The sequence below is a fragment of the Chiloscyllium punctatum genome, chromosome 11, assembly GCF_047496795.1.
Source record: "Chiloscyllium punctatum isolate Juve2018m chromosome 11, sChiPun1.3, whole genome shotgun sequence".
Classification (NCBI taxonomy): Eukaryota; Metazoa; Chordata; class Chondrichthyes; order Orectolobiformes; family Hemiscylliidae; genus Chiloscyllium; species Chiloscyllium punctatum.
In genome coordinates, this window is record NC_092749.1 from 95,996,704 (window position 1) to 96,017,402 (window position 20,699).

Consider the following 20,699-nt stretch of genomic DNA (forward strand, 5'->3'; position numbering starts at 1 on the left):
CAATTGGACATGCCATACATATGTAAACATTCCATTTGTTTGCATACCGAAAACAGAGTAATCATTCCTATTTATAGGTCTGTACAATTACATTTTTAGCGGAGGTGTCAGCAGAGCCCAAATGACTGCGCGGGCCCCCTGTTCTTCTTTAGGCAGGCAGATGTTACACGGTGGTCTTTCCCCACCGCGCCTTGGCGGCAGCTGCCCCACGCTTCAGTGCGTCCCTCAAGATGTAGTCCTGGACCTTGGAATGTGCCAGTCTGCAACACTCAGTCGGGGTCAACTCCTTCAGCTGGAAGATCAACAGGTTTCGGATCACCCAGAGAGTGTCCTTCACTGAGTTGATGATCCTCCAGGCACAGTTGATGTTCGTCTTGGTGTGCGTCCCGGGGAACAGGCCGTAGAACACGGAGTCCCATGTCACGGCGCTGCTCGGGACGAACCTCGACAAACACCACTGCATTCCTCTCCAGACTTCTTCTGCGTAGGCACATTCCAGAAGGAGATGTGTGACAGTCTCATCCCCTCCGCAGCCGCTTCGAGGACAGCGTGCGGTGCGGCTGAGATTCCGGGCGTGCATAAAGGATCTCACAGGCAGAGCCCTTCTCACCACCAGCCAAGCCATATCTTGGTGCTTGTTGGAAAGTTCTGGTGATGAGGCATTCTGCCAAATGGCTTTGACAGTCTGCTCAGGGAACCGCTCGATAGGATCCGCCCTCTCCTTTTCCCGAAAGGTCTCAAGGACACTACATGCTGACCACTTCCTGATGGACTTGTGGTCAAGGGTGTTTTTCTTCATAAACCTCTCCACGAAGGACAGGTGATACGGAACGGTCCAACTACTCGGAGCGTTCCACGGCAGCGAGGCCAGGCCCATCCTTCGCAACACCGGGGACAGGTAGAACCTCAGTACGTAGTGACACTTGGTGTTTGCGTACCAGGGATCCACACACAGCTTGATACAGCCACACACAAAGGTGGCCATCAGGGTGAGGGTGGCATTGGGTGTATTTTTTCCCCCGTTGCCCAGATCTTTGTACATCGAGTCCCTTTGGACCCGGTCCATCTTTGACCTCCATGTAAACTGGAAGATGGCCCGGGTGACTGCAGCGGCACAGGTTCTGGGAATAGGCCAGACCTGTGCCACGTATAATAGCAATGACAGTGCCTCACACCTGATGACCAGGTTTTTTCCCGCGATGGAGAGTGACCGTAGCTTCCATCTGCCCAGTTTCTGCCTCCCAAGACTTGACGCATGCCCCAGCCCCCCCCGAACCAAATACCCAGCACCTTCAGGTGGTCGGTCCTGACGGTGAAGGGGATCGAGGATTGGTCGGCCCAGTTCCCGAAGAGTATGGCCTCGCTCTTGCCTCGGTTTGTGATCTCATCAACCTCTAGCCAGACAAGCTTGGGTGGGACGGTCACCTTCTCCTGCTATCCTCTGAAAGGAGGCCCTTCTTTGTCACCCTTACTTCCTCAAGGTGTGTGTTAGCTCTATGCCTGGTGCCATCCCTCTGCCTTTCCTCTCGAATCACTTCTACTTTAATTCATTTAGTAAAGTGACTGTCCAGTAATGTGTTCAAATCAAGTGCCACTTACTCAATCCTGCCTCCATTCCGACCACCATGGCTACCATTTGGCCACTCTATCCACTCTACAGGGAATTAGCAGACTATCTCCATGAACATTTGAGGGCTGGAATCATTACCTAGAAATGGTGCAAATAATATGCAAAAACCTTTTTCACTCAGTAAGTAGTTAGGGTATGGAATGCATTGCCTGAAAATGTGGTAGAGGCATGTTCAGTTGAGGCAATGACTCATTTAGGCTTCATCAATTTCACCTCTCAAACTGGACAAAGATTTGTGCATCGGAACAGTACGAAGGCCAAATGAAATATCATTCTGACTTGATTGCATATTTCCATAGTTTCATTGTTACTGTGTCAAAATGCTGAACTTCTTTCCCTGACAGCACTGAGTGTATCATGTTTTGAGTAACTTTACCACACAAAGTGAAGCAGTTGAAGAAGGCGGCTTATGATCATCTGTTAAAATGTAGCTAAGGAGGGACAATAAATGTTATTTGTGAAAGTCACATCTGAGAATAGTTATTTAAATAATGTATTTGTTAAAGAAAATCTTTGAGTACGGATTCGAAATTTTGTTGCTTTGTGCTCTTTTAAATGAAATTAGTTTTGGTCAAGGAATTAATTCTGATCATAATAAATAACTTCATTAAATTTTATATATATGATACCAACATTCTCTTGCCCAAACAAAAGACTTTTTTTTTATTTGTTCATGTAATGTGGGCATTTCTGGCCAGATTCACTGCCTGCTATGACAAGATCTGAAGTCTTGTCCCTAAAATCTTGTGGATTAATAGACCAGTGAAATTATGACTATGCCACTGCCTTCCCCAAGTATATGACAACATGCTAGAGATTAAAACTATAGAACAAATTCATTGAAGCAGATATGGAGATGAAAAATCTATAAATTCCAAGTGATATAGTTTCTAAAATTTGCAAAATTAAAGTCAATTATTGACCCAGATTTTCATGCCTCTGTCTGTGACAATACAGGTAGGATGTGGGGCTGGGGGTCAGCTAAAGTGGGCATGGGATTTGTAGTCCCATTCTCATTTTTGCCATTCTACTCATTCACTGATTAAGGATGCACGCATGATTTCTAAAAGGAATAACTCTATCAGAGACCTGTTTCCACAACTACAGAGAGCACTTGACTTTGTTTGATTGACATCTTTATGTGATTCAAATAAGTTATGTTTCTGTGATTTCTATTGTCAATGACTGTTTACAAAACATTAGGTGGTGTGAGGTGGCTACAACTTTTATTATTGCTATCTTAAAGGTTTGTTTGATGGACACTTTTACAGCATCATAAGAACATAATTTTTTTCTGAAGATTATGAATGAATGTTTTTGTTTTCTAAACAGTTTCACAATTACCATTTTTACTGTAAGGTTCATTGGTTCTGGCGAATTAACATGGAAGGCCCAGTGAATTCGCAGCATGTGGGTGTCATTGGGATGCATGAATTGACACTGAATTTGCATGAGAAGTTGTGTGGGAGAACTGGAGCAGTAAGTGTTAGAGTGCTTAAAATGCAACCAAACAACTGGGAAGAAGTACCAGAGTACTGAGGCAGTCTTTTAGTCAGGCCATACAAATTCTTGATCATTAATGTAACTGCCCCTGTTTTGCTTTCAAGTATGGCTGGCCCAACTTTATCCTGCATCTGCCCTCACTTTCTCCCAAAGCAAAAATTACACCATTTTTGTGAACCTTTCCACTCAGATGGGAACAGCAAGGTTGGAAATTTCTGAACTTGAGCTACCTGTCAGTTACAACAATCTGGGTCCATGTCTTTGAAGATTTGCGAAAGATCATTTTAATTTCAAGAACATTAGTCATGGGATGTGAGCATGACTGATAGACTGGTATATTTTGACCATCCTTAATTAAGAGTCAACCACATTGCTGTAAGTCTAGAGTCACTTGTGGGTCAGGCCTTCACATAAGGACACCAGTGAACCAGCTGAGTTTTCTCTACAATTGACAGCAGTTTCACAGTCACCATCAGACTTTCAATTTCAGAACTTTTAATTGAATTTTGCCACCATGGCAGGTGGTGGAATTTGAACCCGGGTCTCTGCATTAGTTTAGCAATTAAACCCCAAGGCCATCATTTTGCCAATGGATTAGATTATCTCGAGAATGGTTTTGTTGCATGGCGACTATCAAAAATCACGTTTCAAGATGTCATTTTATCAGTCAGTACATACGCAGCATTATTGTGATTCATTAAAATCTCAGGAAGTAGTTAATTCAGAAAGGATACAACATTTAACTGTGATGAGGACGAATCAGTGTTTTCCAAAAAAGAGATAACTGCAATACCAAAGAATCACATACAGAAACAGAGGTTGCTGGAAAAGCTCAGCAGGTCTGGCAGCATCTGTGAAGAGAAATTAAAATTAATGTTTTGGGTCCAGTGGTCCATCTGAGAACTGATGGTAGCTAGGAAAATGTTGATTTATGTGCAGAAGACAAGTTGGGTGAGGAGATAAGGAGTAAACGATTGGTAGGGTTAGAGCCCAAAGTGAGAGAAAAACATTTGAACAGACAAAGGAGTCGATAACAATCTGGCTGGGAGGATGAATAACTGTTAATGGAGACTGTTAGTGGCAAACAATAGATAGTGTGTAATGGCAGACTATGTGATAGCAAGATCTGGTGTGTGTGTGTGTGTGTGTGTGTGGTAGGGGGCTAAGACATGAAGGAGTTCAGGCCCTAAAATTATTGAACTCGGTATTGAGTCCGGAGGGATTGCATGCCCACGATAAAGAGAAGGCAGTTGGAGCCTGCAAACTGGAAATTTCAAAACGGGCGTAAAGTGTCAGAGGAATCACGAATATATATGGGCAGGCAGTGGACCAGGGGAGAAAAGATTGAGTCAAGGGATAAAGAGATGAGTTCTGTGGGGCAGGAGCAGCTGAAACAATGGGTCTGCCTGGGCAGTCCTGTTTGTGGATTTTTCAGAAGGAGGTAGAAGTGAGCTATGTGGGGCTAGAGGACTATCAGCTTGGAGGCAGTTGGTGGGAGATTGCCAGATGGAATGAGGTCAGTGACTATCATTGATGCAGTGGCCTGGTGTGCCATGGTGGGGCCATGATCCAGAGGAGGTATCTGAGAGCTAGAGGTAAATATGCCAGACTACAACAGCACCACCTATATCCGCAGGCTTAATAACAAAGTCAGAGTTGAATTTAAGCACACAAAGTGCAGTCAGTTTGGAGGGAGATAGGTTGGATTGGGTGAAGCTGGGAGAGAAATTCAGTGACCAATGTCACATTGACACACACGCCAGGCCTTGTTATCACAAAGTCTGCCATAATATGATGCCTATTGTTAGCTACTAACAGTCTCCATTAACAGCTATTCGCCCTCACAGCCAAATCGTTATTGATTCCTTTGTCTGTCCAACTGTTTTCTCTCTTTGAGCTCTATTCCTATCAATTGTTAACTTTCCCCTCCCCCACCCTATCTTTTGTATATAAACTGACATTATCCGAGCTACCTATCAGTTCTGAGGAAGAGTCACTGCACCCGAAACATTAATTTTGATTTCTCTTCACAGATGCTGCCAGGCCTGCTGAGCTTTTCCAGCAACCTTTGTTTCTGTTTCTGACTTAGAGCATCTGTAGTTCTTTTGATTTCACAAAATCACATGCTGTTTTCAGGTGTGAAAAGTAAAGTTCTAAACCCGCTTGTGATTTTCATTTTACTATGTTTAGAATATGTATTTCTGTTAGAAAGAAAGAGGATCAGAAGGTTCCTCATTTCAAAAGCATTATTAAATTTACTCGCAACGAGTAAGCTACATTGAGATCACTTCCACTTTCTGAACCCACCAGTACAGTTGAATCATCCATTTCTTTCCAATTATAAACATTTACATAATCTTGCCCCCCTTTCCTCCTGCCTCCTCTCAGTCTGAAAATCTGGTTGAGTGATTTATGAAACTAGGTACCAAATCTGACTTGATCGATCTCTTCTGTGGGAGACAATGGCCTAAGGGAATATTGCTGGACTATTAATCCAGAAACTCAGCCAATGTTCTAGGGATCCGGATTCAAATCCAGTAATGTCAGATGGTGGAATTTGAATTCCATAAATATCTGGAATTAAGTGCCTAATGATGACTATGAAACCACTGCCAATTGTTGGCAAAAGCCCATTTATGGAAGGAAATCTACCATCCTCACTTTTTCTGGTCTACATGTGATTTCATATCCACAGCAATATGGTTGATTCTCAACTACCCTCTGAAATGCCACCCGGTTGCATCAATCTTGATAGAGTTTTTAAAAAAATGAAACCAGAGAGACCATTTAGCATCAGCCTCAGTACTGGAAAAGACAACGGCAGAAGCAGCTCTGTCGACCCTGCAAAATCCTCCTTACTAACGTCTGGGGGCTACTGCCAAAACTGGGACAGCTGTTTCACAGACTAGTCAAGCAACAGCCTGACATAGTCGTAATCATGGAATCATACTCAACAGACATTGTTGAAGACATCATCATGACCATACTTGGATATGTCCTGTCCCACAGCAGGACAGGCACAGAAGAGCTGGTGGCACAGTGGTATACAGTCGAGAGGGAGTTGTTCTTGGAGTCCTCAACATGGACTTCAAAACCCATGAAGTCTAATGGTATCCGGTTAAACATGGGTGAAAAAAGTTCCCGCTGATTACTATGAACCGTTCTCCCTCAGCTGATGAATTTGTTCTCCTCCACGTTGAATAACACTTGAAGGGAGCGCTGAGGATGGCAAGATTACAGAATGTATTCTGGGTGGGGTATTTCAATGTCCACCACTGAGTGGCTTGGCAGAAGCACTACTGATCAAGTAGTCAGGACCTGTAGGACATAGTTGCAAGACTGAGGGAACCAACAAGAAGGAAAAATGTGAATCAAAAATAGAAATTGCTGGAGAAACTCAGCACAAGTGGCAGCAACTGTGGAGAGCGAGCAGAGTTAATATTTTAAGTCCAGTTACTCTGCTTCAAAACTGAGGAAATAACATTCTTGACCTGATCCTTACCAATCTGCCTGCTGCAGGTGCATCTGTCCATTGCATTATTGGTAAGAATGTATGTCTGTGCATGGAACCACACAAGCTGGATGAGATCCGAAAAGAGTATTTTGCGTCAGTATTCAACATGGAGAAAGAAATGGGAGCTAGAGAACTTGGAAGTAAATACTGATGTCTTGAAAAACAATGCACATTACAGAAGAGGAGGTGCTGGTGATCTTAAAATGCATTAAGGTATATAAATACCTCGGACCCGATCAAAAATGTATCCCAGGACATTGTGGGAAGTTAAGGAAGAAATTGCAGGGCACCTAGCGGAAATATTTGTATTAGCGTGACCACTGGTTAGGTGCCAGAAGACTGGAGGGTGGCTCCTGTTGTGCCCTTATTTAATAAAGGCTGCATGGAAAAGCCAGGGAACTGCAGACCGCCAGTAGTGGATAAGTTATTGGAGAGGATTCTGAGAGACATAATCTATATGCATTCGGGGTAGTTAGCATGGACTTGAGCAAGGCCTTTGATAAGCTTCCGCATGGTATACTGGTTAGTAAGATTGGATCACATGGGATCATTTCTGTTTTCAGCAGCAGGAGGAACGGGAGCTTCGACCAGGAGCCTGCCGGGAAAGGTGAGTCACTAATTTAATTCTTTACATCTGACATCAGATAGCAGAGGTTTCTGAGAAAGGAGGTACTTTTGTCCACTCAGCTATATAAGTGGGTGTTTTCTAAACCAAGACCCTACCCTTGCAGGGCCTCCCACCCATCCACCTCCTCTAACCATAAACACCAGTGACGCATCAGGTAAGCTTCTCTTCTGTTTTTACTTTCTGATAAGGGGACTAGCAGGGACCGCAGTGCAAGGAGAGAAATGTTCCTCCTGCATGATGTTTGAGGTGAGGGACACCATTAGGGTCCCATCTAAGAACATCTGCAGTAATTGCACCCAACTCTTCCTCCTCCAAGACCGCGTTAGGGAACTGGAGCAGGAGCTGGATGAACTTTGAATCATTTGAGAAGCAGAGTCTGTGATAGATAACAGTTACAGGGAAGTTGTTATTCCTATGGACAAAGAAAGCTGGGTAACTGTGAGAAGGGGGAGAAAACAGTCAGTGGTCATTATGGGGAACTTTAACTTCCCCAGCATTGACAGGAAATGCTATAACTCCAGTATGTCGGATGGATCAGTTTTTCTCCAATGTGTGCAGGAGGGTTCCTGATGCATTATGTCAAAGGGCCGACAAGAGGTGAGGCCATACTGAATTTAGTACTTGGTAATGAACCAGGCCAGGTGTTTGATTTAGTGGTAGGCGAGCACTTTGCAGAGAGTGACCATAATTCAGTTAGGTTTAGTTTAGTGATGGAAAGGGATGGGTATATGCCACAGGGTAAGAGTTATAGATGAGGAAAAGGCAATTATAATGCGATAGGCAAGACTTAGGAGGCATGGAATGGGGTACCAAAATGCAGGAGATGGGGACAATTGAAATGTGGAGCTGGTTTAAGGAACAGATATTGCGTGTCCTTGATAGGTATATCCCTGTCAGGCAGGGAGGAAGTGATAAGGTAAGGAACCGTGATTTACTAAAGAAATTGTATCTCTTGTTAAGCGGAGGGGGAGGCATATGTGATGTTGAGATGAGATGGTTCAGATGAGGCAATGAAGAGTTGACAGATTAGCTAGGAGGGATTTAAAGAGAGAGTTAAGAAGAGAAAAGAGAGGACTTGAGCAGTCTTTAGCAGGTAGACTAAAGGAGAACCCTAAAGCTTTCTATAGGTATGTGAGGAATAAAAGGATGACTAGGGTAGCAATTGGGCCAGTCAAAGACAGAAGTGGGAACTTGTGGTATACCGTGTAGAGAACGGAGAGGTGCTAAACGAATATTTCTCATCTGTTTTCACTCGGGAAAAGGAGAATGTTGTAGAGGAGAAGACTGAGATACAGGCTACTAGAAAGGATTGAGGCTAGTAAGGAGGAGGTTTTATCAATTCTAGAAGGTGTGAAAGCAGCTAAGTCCCTGGGCCAGATGGGATTTATCCAAGGATTCTCTGGGAAGCTAGAGGGGAGATGGCAGAGCCTTTGACCTTGATTTTTGAGTCATCATTATCTGCAGGTTTAGTACCAGAGGACTGGAGGTTTGCAAATGCCGTACCCTTGTTCAAGAAGAGAGTAGAAATAACCCAGGTAATTATAGACCAGTGAACTTTATGTCTGTTTTAGGAAAAGTTTTAGAAAGGATTATAAGAGATAGGATTTATAATCATCTGGCAAGCAATAATTTGATTGGAGATAGTCAATATGGTTTTGTCAAGGGCAAGTCATGTCTCACAAACCTCATTGAGTTTTTTGAGAAGGTTACCAAGCATGTGGATGAGGGTAGGGCAGTTGATGTGGTGTACATCGACTTCAGTAAAGCCTTTGATAAGGTTCCACATGGTAGGCTTTTGAAGACAATGCAGAGGCATGGGATTGAGGGTGATTTAGCAGTTTGGATTAGAAAATGGCTTTCTGTAAGAAGGCAGCAAGTGGTGGTTGATGGAAAATATTCAGCCTGGAGTCCAGTTACTCGTGGTGTGCCACAAGGATCTGTCTTGGGACCACTGCTGTTTGTCATTTTTATGAATAACTTGGACGCAGGCATAGGTGGATGGGTTAGTAAGTTTGCAGATGACACTAAAGTCAGTGGAGTGGTGGACAGTGTGGAAGAATGTTGCAGGTTGCAGGGGGCTTGGATAAACTGCAGAATTGGGCTGAGAGTTGGCAGAGGGAGTTCAATGCAGATAAATGTGAGGTGATTCTTGGGAAGAATAACAGAAAGGCAGAATACTTGGTCAATGAAAAGATTCTTGGTAGTGTGGGTGTGCAGAGGAATCTTGGTGTCCATGTACATAGCTCCCTGAAAGTTGCCACCCAGGTTGATAGTGCTGTTAAGAAGGCATACACTGTTTTAGGTTTTATTGGGAGAGGGATTGAGTTCCAGAGCCGTGATGTCATGCTGCACCCGTACAAAACACTAGTGCGGCCTCACTTGGAATATTGTGTAAAGTTCTGATCACCCCATTACAGGAAAGATGCATTGGAAATGGTGCAGCGGAGATTTACCAGGATGTTGCCTGGTCTGGAGAGAAGGTCTTATGAGGAAAGGCTGAGGGACTTGGGTCTGTTCTCATTGGAGAGAAGAAGGCTAAGGGGGGATTTAATAGAGACATGCAAGATTAGATAGGGTGGAGAGTGAGAGTCTTTTTCATTGGCTTGTACGAGGTGGCATAGCTGCAAATGGAGGGGTGATAGATTTAAAACAGATGTCAGAGACAGTTTCTTTAGTCAAGAGTGGTAAGGGCATGAAATGCTCTACCTGCCAATGTAGTTAACTCAGTCACATTAGGGGCATTTAAACAGTTCTTGGATAAGCATATGGATGATGATGGGATAGTGTCGGGAATGGACTTCGATTAGTTAACAGGTTGGCACAACATCGAGGGCGGAAGGGCCTGTTCTGTGCTGTATTGTTCTATGTTCTATGGTCCAGGGAGAGGTAGACAGTTGGATGTAAATTGGCTTGATGGTAGGAGGCAGAGGGTGGTGGTAGAGGGTTAATGTTCAGACTGGAAGCCTGTGATCAGCAGTGTGCCGCAAGGATTGGTGCTAGGTTTTTTTGCAGCAGAAAACGGCGGGTGCTGGGCGGAAGTGAAGTCAGAGCGCAAAGCCGGTCGGGAAGGTAAGTGATTGTTATTTAAGAACTTACGTCAACGCCAACGGTCTTTTTGCAGCAGAAAACGGCGGGTGCTGGGAGGAAGTGAAGTCGGAGCACAAAGCCGGTTGGGAAGGTAAGTGATTGTTATTTGAGTGGGTGTGTTCTAGACCCCAGGTCCGACAAAGTAGGGCCTCCCTCCCACCCTCCTCCTCAACCTAAATTAAAAGTCCACAAACTTGCCCCAAAAAGAGGGTCCAAGGAAGTTCCTGTGGAGTGAAGAGTGAGGCTTTAGCTCAGGAGTCTTTGACAAGGAGGTTGAGTGAAGTGATTACGCCACGGTTGAAGAGGGTGAAGACATGACTGCCAAGCTGGTTCAGTGTGCTACGTGCTTGATGTGGGAGGTCAACGACTCTGGTGTGTCTGGCTCATATAAGTGTGGAAAGTGTGTGCATGTTCAGCTACTGACAGAGCATATTGCAGCGCTGATGAAAGAACTCGAGGACCTTAGGCTCATCCGAGAGAATGAGATCTATCTGGACAAGACCTTCAGCGAGGTTATGACAACGAACATACCAGAAGAGAGCAGAAGAGAGCAAACGATGAGGAAGGCAGAAAGGAGACAGGTGCAAGAGACCCCAGGGGAAGTACCTGTCAGGAACAAGTTGAATCTTTTGGAAACAGTTGAGATAGATGACACTGCCAGTCCGCGAGGTGGCTAGGTCTGTCAATCAAAAGTTGGCGTGGAGGCAGAGCGGAAGAGTCGGACATTGCACAGAGCCATGGTAATAGGGGACTCCATAGTGAGAGGAACTGACCGGGGTTTTTGTGGCAGCAGGCGGGACTTAAGGATGGTGTGTTGCCTTCCTGGTGCCAGGATTAAAGACATCACAGACAGAGTGCAGGAAATCCTCAAGGACGAAGGTGAAGAACCAGAGGTGGTGGTATATGTCGGCACAAATGATGTCGGAAAGAAGAGGAGGAACATACTACAGCGGGACTTCTGAGAACTAGGAAGAAGGCTGAAAAGCAGGACGTCCAGGGTGGTTATCTCCGGTTTGCTTCCAGTTCCTCGGGTTGGTGAGGCCAGAAACAGGGAGATAATGGACTTGAACATATGGCTGGGGAACTGGTGCAGGAAGCAAGGATTTAAATTCTTGGATCACTGGGGTATGTTTTGTGGTAAGCATAAATTATACAAGAGAAACGGTTTGCACCTTAATAGGTTAGGGACCGGCATTCTGGCAGGCAGGTTTGCTACTGCAACACAGCTGCGTTTAAACTAAGTAGCGGGAGGGAGGGGACAAACTGGATGTTTAAGAAGGAAATTGAAGGGAAAGTTAGAACAAGGGAAGTCAAGAAAGACAATAGTATCAATGAAGCAGTAAACTCAAAAAGGGATTATGCTGTAAGGTTGAGTGAAATAGGAGTTGATGGGAAAGGTGAGGGCAGTAACAAATTAAAAATACTATATATGAATGCACAAAGCATTAGAAATAAGGTGGATGAGCTTGAGGCTCTTTTGAAAATTGGCAGATACGATGTTGTGGGGATAACGGAGACGTGGCTTCAAGTGGACAGGGCCTGGGAAATGAATATTCAAGGTACATGTGTTATCGTAAGGAGAGACTGACGGGCAGAGGGGGTGGGGTGGCCATGTTGGTAAGGGATGATATTCAGTCCCTTGCGTGGGGGGACCTAGAATAAGGGGATGTAGAGTCAGTATGGATAGAGCTGAGAAATTCTAAGGGTAAAAAGACCCTCTTGGAAGTTATCTACAGGCCCCCAAACAGTAGCCTGGATGTCGAATGTAAGTTGAATAAGGAGCTGAAATTGGCCTGTCGCAAAGATGTTACTACAATTGTTATGGGGGATTTCAACATGCAGGGACACTGGGAGAATCAGGATGGTATTGGACCTCAAGAAGAGACTTTGTGGAGTGCCTCCGAGATGGATTCTTAGAACAGCTGGTGCTGGAGCCTACCAGGGAGAAGGCAATTCTGGATCTGGTATTGTGCAACAAACCAGAATTGATCAGGGACCTTGAAGTGAAGGAGCCATTGGGAAGTAGTGACCATAATACAATAAGCTTCAATCTGCAATTTGAGAGGGAGAGGGTACAATTGGAAGTGACAATACTTCAGTTGAATAAAGGGAACTATGGAGCTATGAGGGAGGAGCTGGCCAAAGTTCAATGGTGCAATACCTTAGCAGGGATGACAGTGGAGGAACAATGGCAGATATTTCTGTGTATAATGCAGAAGATACAGGATCAGTTCATTCCAAAAAGGAAGAAAGATCCTAGGAGGAGGCATGGGTGGCTGTGGCTGATGAGGGAAGTTAAGAAACATATAAAGTCAAAAGAGAAAAAGTATAACATATCAAAGATAAGTGGGAAAACGGAGGACTGGGAAGCTTTTAAAGAACAACAGAGGATTACTAAGAAGAAAATACGCAGAGAAAAAAATGAGGTACGAAGGTAAACTGGCCAAAAATATAAAGGAGGATAGTAAAAGCTTTTTTGGGTATGTGAAAGGCAAAAAAATGGTTTAGATTAAAATTGGGCCCTTGAAGACAGAAACAGGGGAATATATTACGGGGAACAAAGAAATGGTAGAAGAATTGAATTGGTACTTCAGATCTGAGTTCACTGGGGAAGACACAAGCAATCTCCCTGAGGTAACAGTGGCTGAAGGACCTGAACTGAAGGGAATTTATATTTGCCAGGAATTGGTGTTGGAGAGACTGTTAGGTCTGAAGATTGATAAGTCCCCGGGGCCTGATGGTCTATATCCCAGGGTACTGAAGGAGGTGGCTTGAGGAATCGTGGATGAGTTGGTGATTATATTCCAGAGTTTGATAGATTTGGGATCCATTCCTGCGGATTGGAGGGTGGCTAATGTTGTACCACTTTTTAAGAAAGGTGGGAGAGAGAAAGCAGGAAATTATAGACCAGTTAGTCTGACCTCAGTGGTGAGAAAGATGCTGGAGTCTATTATAAAGGATGAAATTACGACACATCTGGATAGTAGTAACAGGATAGGTCAGAATCAGCATGCATTTATGAAGGGGAAATCATGCTTGACTAATCTTCTGGAATTTTTTGAGGATGTAACTCTGAAGATGGACGAGGGAGATCCAGTAGATATAGTGTACCTGGACTTTCAGAAAGCTTTTGATAAAGTCCCACATAGGAGGTTAGTGAGCAAAATTAGGGCGCATGGTATTGGGGGCAAAGTACTAACTTGGATTGAAAGTTGGTTGGCTGACAGGAAACAAAGAGTAGTGATAAAGGCTCCATTTCGGAATGGCAAGCAGTGACCAGTGGGGTATCGCAGGGATCAGTGCTGGGACCGCAGCTTTTTACAATATATATTAATGATATAGAAGATGGTATTAGTAATAACATGAGCAAATTTGCTGATGATACTAAGCTGGGTGGCAGGGTGAAATGTAGGAGACTACAGGGTGACCTGGACAGGTTAGGTGAGTGGTCAGATGCATGGCAGATGCAGTTTAATGTGGATAAATGTATGGTTATCCACTTTGGTGGCAAGAACAGGAAGGCAGATTACTACCTAAATGGAATCAATTTAGGTAAAGGGGCAGTACAAAGAGATCTGGGTGTTCTTGTACACCAGTCAATGAAGGTAAGCATGCAGGTACAGCAGGTAGTGAAGAAGGTTAATAGCATGCTGGCCTTCATAACAAGAGGGATTGAGTATAGAAGCAAAGAGGTTCTTCTGCAGCTGTACAGGGCCCTGGTGAGACCATACCTGGAGTATTGTGTGCAGTTCTGGTCTCCAAATTTGAGGAAAGACATTCTGGCTATTGAGGAAGTGCAGCGTAGGTTCACGAGGTCAATTCCTGGAATGGCGGGACAACCTTACACTGAAAGACTGGACTGACTGGGCTTGTATACCCTTGAGTTTAGAAGACTGAGAGGGGATCTGATTGAGACATAGAAGATTATTAAAGGATTGGACACTCTGGAGGCAGGAAACATGTTTCCGCTGATGGGTGAGTGCTGAACCAGAGGACACAGCTTAAAAATACGGGGTAGACCATTTAGGACAGAGATGAGGAGAAACTTCTTCACCCAGAGAGTGGTGGCTGTGTGGAATGCTCTGCCCCAGAGGGCAGTGGAGGCCCAGTCTCTGGATTCATTTAAGAAAGAGTTGGATAGAGCTCTTAAGGATTGTGGAATCAAGGGTTGTGGAGATAAGGCAGGAACAGGATACTGATTAAGGATGATCAGCCATGATCATATTGAATGGTGGTGCAGGTTCGAAGGGCAGAATGGCCTACTCCTGCACCTATTGTCTATTGTCACTGTTGTTTGTCATTTATATAAATAATTTGGATAAGATTATAGGAGGCATGGTTAGTAAGTTTGTGGATGACACCAAGCCTGGTACTATAGTGGACAGTGAAATAGGCTATCAAAGAGTACAATGGGATCTTGATCAACTCACCTAGAGGAATGGCAGACAGAGTTTAAGTTAGCTAAATGCAAGGTGTAGCATTTTGATAAGACAAGCCAGAGTAGAGCTTACTCAGTTAATGGTAGGGTCCCGGGGATTGTTGTCAGACAGAGAAACCTAGCGATGCAGGTATATAGGTCCTTGAAAATGGTATCACAGTTAGACAGAATTAAAAATCATACAATACCAGGTTATTGTCCAACAGGTTTATTTTGGAAGCACTAGCTTCCTAACTACCTGATGAAGGAGCAGCACTCCGAAAGCTAGTGCTTCCAAATAAACCTGTTGGATTATAACCTGGTGTTGTGTAATTTTTAACTTTGTCCCAACACTGGCAACTCCATGTCACAGTTAGACAGGGTGGATGAAAAGGTGTTTGGCAACTTGCCTTTATCAGTGAGAGCATTGAGTACAGGAGTTGGGAGGTCATATATGGCTGTACAAGACCACATATGGAGTACTGCATGCAATTCTGGTCCCCATGCTTTCAGAAGGATGTTATTAAACTGGAAAAGGTACAAAAATAATTTACAAGGATGTTACACAGACTGGTAGGTTTGTGTTATAAGGAGAAGCTGGATAGGCTGGGACTTTTCTCTCTGGAGTATAGGAGGCTACAGGATAACCTTTTAGAGGTTTATAAAATTACAAGGGGCATAGATAAGGTGAATAGCCAAAATCTTTCCCAGGGTAGGGGAGGCCAAAACAAGAGGACATGGGTTTAAGGTGAGAAGGGAAAGATTTAAAAGGGAGTTGAGGGGCAGCTTTTTCATGCAGAGCGTGGTTCATATATGGAAGGAGCTGCAAGAGGAAGTGGTATAAGCAGATTCAGTTATTACATTTAAAAGACATTTGGACAGGTACATGGATAGGAAAGATTTAAAGGTGAATGGGCCAAAGTCAGGCAAAGGGGACTAGTTCAGTTTAGGAAACCTGGTCAACATGTACGAGTTGGGCTGAAGGGTCTGTTTCTATGCTGTATGACTCTATGACTCTCAGAGTGGCTACCACACATTCCTTGTGGAGACAAAATCCCACCTTGACACTGAAAATACCCTCCATCATATTGTTTGGCATCATCATAATACTAAATGGACAGACCAAACAGATCTCGCAACTCAAGGTGGTCGAACAACAGCAGCAGAATTGTACTCCAGCACAATCTGCAGCCTCGTGGCATGACACATGTCACCCAGCCGTTACCATCAAGCCAGGGGATCAACCTTAGTTCAATGGAGAGTGGAAAAGGGAGTGTCAGAACCGGCATACTTAAAAATGGAGTGTCATCCTGGTGAAGCTCCCAAGCAGAACTTCTTGTTTGTCAAACAGCGTAAGCAGAAAGTGATAGATTGAATTCAGTCATCTTGCAATCAACAGATCAGATCTTCAGTCCTGCCACATCCAGTTGTGAATGATGGTGGACAACTAAACAACTCACTGGAGAATAAGACTCCACAAATATCCTTGACCTCAACGATGGAGGAGCCCAGCAAATCAGTGCATAAAGCTGAAGCATTTTCAACAATCTTTAGAAAGAAGTGCCGAGTGGATCTCGGCCTCCTCCAGTGCTCCTCAGCATGACAGATGCCAGACTTCAGCCAATTTAATTTATAGGCATTTGCTACTGCAAAGGCTATGGGCACTGGCAACATTCTGGCATCAGGACTGAAAGCTATGTGCTGTAGCTAAGCTGTTCCAGTATAGCTACAACATTGGCAACGACTCGACAATGTGGAATATTGCCAGATATGTCCTGTACATGAGAAAGAAGGACAAACCCAAGCCAGCCATTCTACCACATCAGTCTACTCTCGATCATCAGGATTGTGATGGAAGATGTCATCACTAGTGCATTCAAGCAGCACCTGCTTAGCAACAGCTTGCTCACTAATGCCAAGATGGATTTCATCTGGGCCAGTCAGTTCCTGACCTCATTACAGTATTGGTTCAAACATCGACAAAAGAGCTGAATTTCAGAGATAACGTGAGAGTGGCAGCCCTTGGCAACAAGCTTGCATTTTAGTGTGGCATCAAACCCGAGCAAATCTAGAGTCAATGGGAATCGGGGGAAACCTCTCTGGGTTAGAGTTATGAGTCAAAAAGTGACGTGCTGGAAAAGCACAACCGGTCAGGCAGTATTCCAGGAGCAGGAGAGTCAAAGAGACAGAGAGAAAGTGAAGACTGCAGATGCTGGAGATCAGAGCTGAAAAATGTATTGCTGGAAAAGCACAGCAGGTCAGGCAGCATCCAAGGAGAAGGAGAATCGACGTTGCGGGCATAAGCCCTTCTTCAGGAATGTAGAGATGTACAGCATGGAAACAGACCCTTCGGTCCAACCCGTTCATGCCCACCAGATATCCCAACCCAATCTAGTCCCACCTGCCAGCGCCCGGCCCATATCCCTCCAAACCCTTCCTTTTCATGTACCCATACAAATGCCTCTTAAATGTTGCAATTGTACCAGCCTCCACCACGTCCTCTGGCAGCTCATTCCATACACGTACCACCCTCTGCGTGAAAAAGTTGCCCCTTAGGTCTCTTTTATATCTTTCCCCTCTCACCCTAAACCTATGCCCTCTAGTTCTGGACTCCCCGACCCCAGGGAAAAGACTTTGTCTATTTATCCTATCCACGCCCCTCATAATTTTGTAAACCTCTATAAGGTCACCCCTCAGCCTCCGACGCTCCAGAGAAAACAGCCCCAGCCCGTTCAGCCTCTCCCTGTAGCTCAGATCCTTCAACTCTGGCAACATCCTTGTAAATCTTTTCTGAACCCTTTCAAGTTTCACAACATCTTTCCGATAGGAAGGAGACCAGAATTGCACGCAGTATTCCAACAGTGGCCTAACCAATGTCCTGTATAGGTGCAACATGACCTCCCAACTCCTGTACTCAATACTCTGACCAATAAAGAAAAGCATACCAAACGCCTTCTTCACTATCCTATCTACCTGCGACTCCACTTTCAAGGAGCTATGAACCTGCACTCCAAGGTCTCTTTGTTCAGCAAAACTCCCTAGGACCTTACCATTAAGTGTATAAGTCCTGCTAAAATTTGCTTTCCCAAAATGCAGCACCTCGCATTTATCTGAATTAAACTCCATCTGCCACTTCTCAGCCCATTGGCCCATCTGGTCCAGGTTCTGTTGTAATCTGAGGTAACCCTCTTTGCTGTCCACTACATCTCCAATTTTGGTGTCATCTGCAAACTTACTAACTGTACCTCTTATGCTCACATCCAAATCATTTCTGTAAATGACAAAAGGTAGAGGGCCCAGCACCGATCCTTGTGGCACTCCACTGGTCACAGGCCTCCAGTCTGAAAAACAACCCTCCACCACCACCCTCTGTATTCTACTTTTGAGCCAGTTCTGTATCCAAATGGCTAGTTCTCCCTGTATTCCATGAGATCTAACCTTGCTAATCAGTCTACCATGGGGAACCTTGTCGAACGCCTTACTGAAGTCTATATCGATCACATCTACTGCTCTGCCGTCATCAATCTTCTTTGTTACTTCTTCAAAAAACTCAATCAAGTTTGTAAGATATGATTTCCCACGCACAAAGCCATGTTGACTATCCCGAATCAATCCTTGTCTTTCCAAATACATGTACATCCTGTCCCTCAGGATTCCCTCCAACGACTTGCCCACTACCGAGGTCAGGCTCACTGGTCTATAGTTCCCTTGCTTGTCTTTACCGCCCTTCTTAAACAGTGGCACCACGTTTGCCAACCTCCAGTCTTCCAGCACCTCACCTGTGACTATCGATGATACAAATATCTCAGCAAGAGGCCCAGCAATCACTTCTCTAGCTTCCCACAGAGTTCTCGGGTACACCTGATCAGGTCCTGGGGATTTATCCACCTTTAACCGTTTCAAGACTTTCTCTGGATTCTTATTATCTCATTTCTGAAGGCTTCACCATTTTCCAGCCGTCCCTTTACCTGCGAACACCTGCCTCCAATCAGCTTTTGAAAGTTCTTCCCTAATACCGTCAAAATTGGCCTTTCTCCAATTTAGAACTTCAACTTTTAGATCTGGTCTATCCTTTTCCATCACTATTTTAAAACAAATAGAATTATGGTCACTGGCCCCAAAGTGCTCCCCCACTGACCCCTCAGTCACCTGCCCTGCCTTATTGCCCAAGAGTAGCTCAGGTTTTGCACCTTCTCTCGTAGGTACATGCACATACTGAATCAGAAAATTGTCTTGTACACACTTAAGAAATTCCTCTCCATCTAAACATTTAACACAATGGCAGTCCCAGTCTATGTTTGGAAAGTTAAAATCCCCTACCATAACTACCCTATTATTCTTACAGCTAGCTGAGATCTCCTTACAAGTTAGTTTCTCAATTTCCCTCTGACTATTGGGTGGTCTATAATACAATCCCAATAAGGTGATCATCCCTTTCCTATTTCTCAGTTCCACTCAAATAACTTCCCTGAATGTATTTCCGGGAATATCCTCCCTTAGCACAGCTGTAATGCTATCCCTCATCAGAAATGCCATTCCCCTTCCTCTTTTGCCTCTCTTTCTATCCTTCCTGTAGCATTTGTATCCTGGAACATTCAGCTGCCAGTCCTGCCCATTCCTGAGCCACGTTTCCGTAATTGCTATGATATTCCAGTCCCATGTTCCTAACCATGCCCTGAGTTCATCTGCCTTCCCTGTTAGGCCCCTTGCATTGAAACAAATGCAGTTTAATTTATTAGTCCTACCTTGTCCCTGCCTGCCCTGACTATTTGACTCACTTCTGTTTTCAGCTGTGCCCGTCTCAGATCGATCTCTTTCCTCACTATCTCCCTGGGTCCCACTGCCCCACTTTTCTAGTTTAAATCCTCCCAAGCAGTTCTAGCAAATTTCCCTGCCAGTATATTAGTCCCCTTCCAATTTAAGTGCAATCCGTCCTTCTTGTACAGGTCACTTCTACCCCAAAAGAGATTCCAATGATCCAAAAATGTGAATCCTTCTCCCATACACCAGCTCCTCAGCTATGCATTCATCTGCTCTATCCTCCTATTCCTGCCCTCACTAGCTCATAACACTGGGAGTAATCCAGATATTACTACCCTTGAGGACCTCCTTTTTAAATTTCTGCCTAACTCTCTGTCATCTCCTTTCAGAGTCTCAACCTTTTCCTTTCCAATGTCACTGGTTCCAATGTGGACAATGACCTCCTGCTGGTCCCTCTCCCCTGTGAGAATATTCTGCACCCTCTCTGAGACATCCTTGATCCTGGCACAAGGGAAACAACACACCATTCTGCTTTTTCTCTGCTGGCCACAGAAACATCTGTCTGTACCTCTGACTACAGAATTCCCTAACACAATTGATCTCTTGGAAGCCGACGTACCCCTCGTTGCATTAGAACCAGTCTCAATACCAGAAACTTGGGTGTTTGTGCTACGTTTCCCTGAGAATCCATCACCCCCTACATTTTCCAAAATAGCATACCTATTTGAAATGGGTATATCCACAAAAGGTGGATCATGCTCTAGTTGCCGACCTCTCTTACCTTTCCTGGAGTTAACCCATCTATGTGACTGTATCTGAGACTTCCCCCCCTTTCTATAACTGCCATTCATCACATACTGTTGCTGTTGCAAATTTCTCATTGCTTCTATCTATCTCTCCAACCGATCCACTCAATCTGATAAGATTCACATCCAACAGCATTTATGGCAGATATAATCCTCAATAACCCTTAAACTCTCTTTACACTCCCATATCTGACAAGAAGTACATTATCACTGCAAAGGCCATTTTTACTCCTTCACAATCTACAGACCCAGAAAATAACACCGTCTTATTCCTCTACAAACACTGCCCCAGGTCAAATTAATAGCTATAGCTTATATTATTTTAAGTTTAATCAAGAGACTTATCTCCAAAA

At 44.4% G+C, this 20,699-nt stretch overlaps 1 protein-coding gene across 1 annotated transcript in view; it reads left to right on the forward strand.

Moving 5' to 3' along the window:
- adgb (androglobin) overlaps nt 1-20,699 on the forward strand; it is a 332,059-nt gene that overhangs the window by 79,962 nt on the left and 231,398 nt on the right. The gene's annotated exons all lie outside the window — the stretch shown is intronic.